General features: G+C 44.5%; 1 pseudogene; it reads right to left on the bottom strand.

The window, feature by feature from the left end:
- Nucleotides 1–5329: 5329 nt before the first annotated feature.
- Nucleotides 5330–5900, bottom strand: LOC132240140 (ferritin heavy chain-like; annotated as a pseudogene).
- Between the last annotated feature and the right edge of the window lie 281 nt (nucleotides 5901–6181).

Raw genomic sequence — 6181 nt, 5'->3', positions numbered from 1 at the left:
GTGAAGGAACTAGAATCTCCTCTCTTTTTCTCCTGTCTCCATGTCTGCCCCATTCTCAAAGGGCACCGTCGCTGAGCGCCAGAGGGTAATGAATGAGCGGAACAGAAACAATTCTCATGTCACTTAAGGCTTAATTTCAGCAGCAAGTAGAACTGCTTCTAATACCACCACAGGTCCTTTTCATTCAATCAACCTGGCAATGTCTCAGAGGCTCCCCAGGCTGAAATCAGCTAAAGCAATGGTTTCCTGCATAAAGGGTTATAGTGCCAACAGGTGCACACCACATACTCGGCCTTATGCCCATCGCCTCCCAGACGACCTGGCCTGGAAAACAGTGAGCTGCAAAACAATAAGTAGGTACGATCTCATTTATGTAAAAAACAAAACAAAACAAAAATACACCCTCACTCAGCCGCATTGATATCAACTAGGAGCTTGTTAGAAATGGGGGATCTCAGGTCCACCCCAGACACACTGAACGGGGACCTGCATTTAACAAAGTCCGCAGGGGCCGCTCTGGCACAGGAAAGTCTGACAAACACTACTGTACACTTGTACATTCACACACACACACACACACACACACACACACACACACACCTCTGAGTGTATTCTGTCTATCTACATACCTATGTATCTATCTACACCTACACAGAAATAGGTTAAAAAAAATAGAAGAAGAAAGAAATAGGTACAGTTGGCCCTTCTTATCCTTAGATAGATTTGTGGATTCAACCAACCACAGATAGAAAATACTCTAAAAAATCACCTTGTTTCCCTGCCCAGAGTAGCTCAGTTGGTTGAAGCATCGTCCCGTAGTCCTGGGGGTGGTTCCCAGTCAAAGGCACATACCAAGGTTGCAGGTCTGACCCCCAGACGCCCTGTCTCTCTGTCTCTGTCTCTCTCTTTAAAAAAATTTTTTAAGGCATTAACAAGATCACTTTCTTGCTGCCGTGTAGTATGTAGTAAGGCCTACGACAGTTGTGTCTGTACTGAACATGTACAGACTTTCTTTGGTAGTCATTATTCCCTAAACATTACGGTATAAAAACTACTTACATAGCATTACATTGTATTATGTATTAGAAGTAATCTAGAGATGATTTAAAGTATACAGAAAAATGTGTATACGTTACATGCAAATACTATGCCACTTTAATTAAGGAACTTGAGCATATATGGATTTCAGTATCCGTAGGCAGTCCTGGAACCAGCCCCCCACAGATAGCAAGGGACAGCTATATATGAATAGACACATAAATGCTCAGAAAGGTCTGGAACCATATGCGTTAACTGCTCCCTGTTATTTTGGGGAGAACGTGGTGTTGAGGTCTCGGGGGTAGGGCATTCAGGGGGGACTTTCACACGTTACCCTCTATCTTTCTGGATTATTTATTTATTGGTTTAATCAACAGGGGAACCTGTTAATGTATTACTTGGGTATCTTAAATTTAAATACGGAGGCTGTGAAACCGAAGGCATGAAAAGCCAGCCTTGTAAATAACCCGGGCACCTGGGTCCTTCCTCTCCACAAATGGGCTAGTAAACCCTTTGATCTACCAATTGCACTCGGAGAGATGCGCCCTTCAGAATTACTCACACATGTGTGAAATGATGTCCGACTAAGATTAGTCAAGGGAGCGCTGTCTGTAATAGCAGAAGATCAAAGAGAGCCCACAGGCCCATCAGTTGGGACCGGTTAAATAGATTAAGGTACACTTACAGTGGAACACTATGTAGCCATAGAAAAGATTGATGAGCTCTGTGGTATTGAGATGGAACAATGGCCAAATCAAGGGGCCCTGCAAGGAAGGCGAGCCAAACAGCCTATCAGGATCTTCACAGGGTGTAGCGAGGGAGGGGGTCGGAGGCTGTGTTTATATCGGCTTCTGGCTCACAGCACATCTCCGAATGTTAGACGGAAGGAGCTGGTGGTGACTAGGGGCAGGGAAACGGCCGCGGGACGGTCCTTAAGGGACTTCTCATTGTTTGTTGGACTTTGTGATTGCAAACTACTTGGCCGCATTACCTATTCACAACAAAACAAAACCAACAGCAGCCCCCGGGGTTCTCTTATTCCTCTGAGAACCCTCACTCCCGAGAACTACATCTGGGGAACTCATTGTAGCCTCATAACCAGGGCCCGGGCTGGTTCCCATGAAAAGGAGGCTGCTTTTCACGGAAGGACAGGGGCATTCTCCATCCGAAGGGGACACGCACTCCCCCCGCCCCACCCCCCAATGCTGCCTTTATTGCTGTTTCGTCCTTTGCTGTCTCATTTTATGTGGCGCAGCCTTTCCCCCCTAAAGGTCCCACCAGTTTTCTTTACAGAGAATATGCAAAATAAACAACTTCTGTGATTTGGGCCCTGGCCAGGTAGCTCAGTGGGTTAGAGCGTCGTCCTGATACTCCAAAGGTTTCGGGTTTGATCCCTGAGCAGGGCACACACAAGAGTCAACCAGTGAATGCACACATAAGGGGAACCAAAAAGCAATGCTTCTCTCTCCCTTCCTCTCTCTCTCTCTCTCTAAAATCAACACATTTTAAAAATTTTCTGTAATTTTGCTTTTAAACCATCTACTGTCACATTTAAAACATTTTTTATTTTAAGATGGAAATAATGAATAGGAAATAGTTGGTTTCATCCTCTCTCCCTCCCTCCCCCAACGACTGAAATGAAAGGGAACAGGAAGAGCAGATAAGGAAAAGAGGTCAAAATCAGAACATCTCATGTGTCTCCAGGGCTGTCGGCCAGTCCCAACACCTGGGAAATAGAATGTTTGAAAAGGTGCCTCGTACTTGTTGTAAAAACCTAAATTGTTTACATAGTCTAGAAGCCAGAAATACCTTGTTTCCTAGCTATTTTCTTATCTCCCCCATGCTTTCCTGAGATCTGAATTATGCTTGAGAAGAAGAAGCAAGGAAAACAAGATAGAAAATCATACTTGCTTCCGTCATTATAACCAACTGAGGAAGACTTCCCAGAAGGGGCGTCATTCACCGAGTCCCAGTGTACAGAGGGAATCGCCAAACAAAGGCCTTTTGTGAAGGGATCAGTTCTGAGCCACCATAACTTAGCATACAATGGGCCAGCTTAATAAAGGCGGCTTCCTAGGGCCCTGATGGCCATCCTGGAGCACCAAGGAGGGGGGAGAAGGGAGGAGAAGGGGGCAAGGGAGGAAGGGAGGGAGAGGGAGGGGGAGAGAGAAGAAAGAAACATCTGGAATGTTCCAAACTATCTTCCCAGTTAGCATTCGTGAACGCATGAAAGGCTTATCAGCCTGAGTCCCACCCAGTTTTCAAAATAAGAAGCTTCTGTTATTTTCTTGTGTATCTGTTATTGGTCAAGAGTCCAATGAATGTTTCAGTGAATGTCTCATTGTTATGTGAAATGATCAGGTATAATAAACAGCCCTTTAAATTTTGCTATATACTAGTATGTTACTATATATGTTATATATGATACTACATATATTAACTATACTATATATATTAACTATATTAATATAAATATATTACTATATATAAAATATATTTTACTATATAATATTATACACTACATTATATGTGAACATATTTCATATATAATTTATACATGCATTTTTGAAACATTCAAAATTAAATGTGCAATTACTGATTTGTTAAGAATAGAATATTTTGCTCTTGGGATTGAAAAAGTCTTAAAAATTAAGTTCAGTTCAGTGGCAGGTGACAGCATGATACGTTTTGTAGCCATTTATGAATTCCATATTTTTCTTTGGATCGAGCAGAGCTCATAGGCCCTTGAGTCTAGAGCCCCAGAAGCCTGTAAAAATATACTTGAAGGTCTAGGCAAAGCCACCCTTAGCGTTCTTTGACCCCGCCTGCTGTCCAATTCCATTTGCCAGTTATCATTTCTGATTTCCCTTGTAGCTGAGGAGGTGAGGGTGAGGCTCAGAGGGGTGGGGGCTTGTGTCCAGGTGTGGCAATTAATCTTCAAATATTCCTTAATCTTCCACTCTATGCAAACAAACTGGATGCAAATCCTCTATGTGATAAAAAGAAATTTTATCACAAAAATCCCTTTAGGACATTGCAAATGAATATGATAGATTAGGTTCACAAGCTGTACTCTTACAAGAGAAGATTCTTGACTCCTAGGCATTATAAGAAAAATGCAAATATAAATCACTATGAGATATCCTTTTTTTTTTTCATTTATCTGATTAGCAGATATCAAAGTGTGATAACACTGTCTTTGCAAGGGGTGGGGCAGCAGAACCTCGCATACCTGGCCTGGCCTCCTGGGTGGGAGTGAAAATTGGTTCTACCCCCTTGGAGGGATTTGGCAACATTCACTAAAGTAAAAGATGTACATGTCCTTTGGCCTAACAATTATTCTGCTGGAAATTCACAGAAAACCCCGACTGAACATGGGACAAATGATGTATGTTCAAGGAAATACATTGCAGCCTCCTATGTAAAAGCTAAATAATGGAAACAACCAAAATGTCCATTAGAGGAAGCTGTCAGAATAAGTGATGGCCATCCAGAATACGGCATTGTATTGCTGCAGCTGGAGGCAGCTGTGTTTATACTGACATGGAATATTGTGTGTGTGGTAGAGTGAAATGAAGAAGCAAGCTGCCAAACCGTGATCTGGGTGCTACCATTCAGCTGAGTGGGAAAAAATACTAGGCTGAACCGTGTGAAAGTACCAATCAGTATTAGTCCATTTTTGACATGTAGACAAAACAATTTTATATAATTCAATATACACACACACACACACACACACATACGCACATACACACACATACGCACACACACACATTTACTTAAACTTTTGGGGGGTAGGAGGTACAAATTACTTTATTTGAAGGAATGGTACAAATGAAAGACATGAGTGGATGATTTGGTACAAGTTATCTAAAATAATAAAAGCATAATATGCTAATTAGACCAGACAGCTGAACGACCTTCCTGAGGAAGCTGGGGCTACAAGGGCTGAGCTGCTTGCATGATTTTTGTGCATCGGGCCTCTAGTCCTATATAATAGAAGCCTATTATGCAAATTGAATGGTGGAATGACCAGTCGCTATGACATGCATTGACCATCAGGGGGCAGATGCTCAACGCAGGAGGTTCCCCCAGCCTGTAGGCCCCAGGCCAGCCAAGGTGGGTGCCAGTGGGGGGTCCCCTGATTGCCCCGCTGGTCACACCACAGATTGGCCCTGATCGCCTGTCAGGCCTAGGGACCCTACCTATGCCCAGATTTCGTGCACCAGGCCTCTAGTAGAAAAGATAAAGGTAACTGCAACATGCACGTACTGCTCTGGTGACCAGGATGTCACCCCCGTGGATACGGGAAGCCAGCCCGAGGCTTAGCTCTCCTTGCTGTCTCCCAGGATATGCTTGCCATGCCGGTTTCAGGTGCCCCCAACCTGTGCCTATTAGTTTCGTGATTACCTGACTCTCTGATGGATTTCACCTGCTCATTCAGGTAGTGAGTCTCAGTGAAGTCACACAAATGAGGGTCATTTTTGTCAGTGGCCAGTGTGTGCAATTCCAGTAATGACTGATTCACACTCTTTTCCAAGTGTAATGCACACCCCACAGCACTCAGCCCATTCTCCCAGCTCTCGGGTCTGGTTTCTTGACATCCTGAAGGAAGATTCAGCCACCTCGGTGGTCCTGCAGCTTCATCAGTTTCTCAGCATGTTCCCTCTCCTCATGAGATTGGTGAAGAAAATACTTGGCAAAGTTCTTCAAAGCCACATCATCACCGTCAACGTACTAAGACATGGACAGGTAGACGTAGGAAGCGTAGAGCTCTAGGTTGGTCTGGCGGTTGATGGCGGCCTCCAGTCCTGGTAGCAGTTCCCACACACTTGGGAGGTGGACATGGTCACTGCGGTCATCACCGTCATCTGGATGGGTGGCGGAGGAGAGGCGTGGCTTCAGAGGAGAGGCAGCTGTGGACGCTAGAGCCATGGCAGGGGCCTGGAGGTGCTCCCAGGGCACTGTGAAGAGGCTGGGTCTCAACTACTTCCTGGGATGGGGGTTGAGTGCCCAGTTCCGTCCAAACGCTGTAGAAGCAGGAATCACCTGGGACTCTTGGTGAGGACTCTAAACTTTTAACTTTGAGAGACCTGTAGATTCATATGCAGTGTTTTCAGTGCTTAGACTGTTGGCCTGTGCA

The sequence above is a fragment of the Myotis daubentonii genome, chromosome 8, assembly GCF_963259705.1.
Source record: "Myotis daubentonii chromosome 8, mMyoDau2.1, whole genome shotgun sequence".
Lineage (NCBI taxonomy): Eukaryota > Metazoa > Chordata > Mammalia > Chiroptera > Vespertilionidae > Myotis > Myotis daubentonii.
The sequence above is the reverse complement of the archived record's forward strand: the minus strand, read 5'-3'. Positions and strand labels throughout refer to the sequence as shown.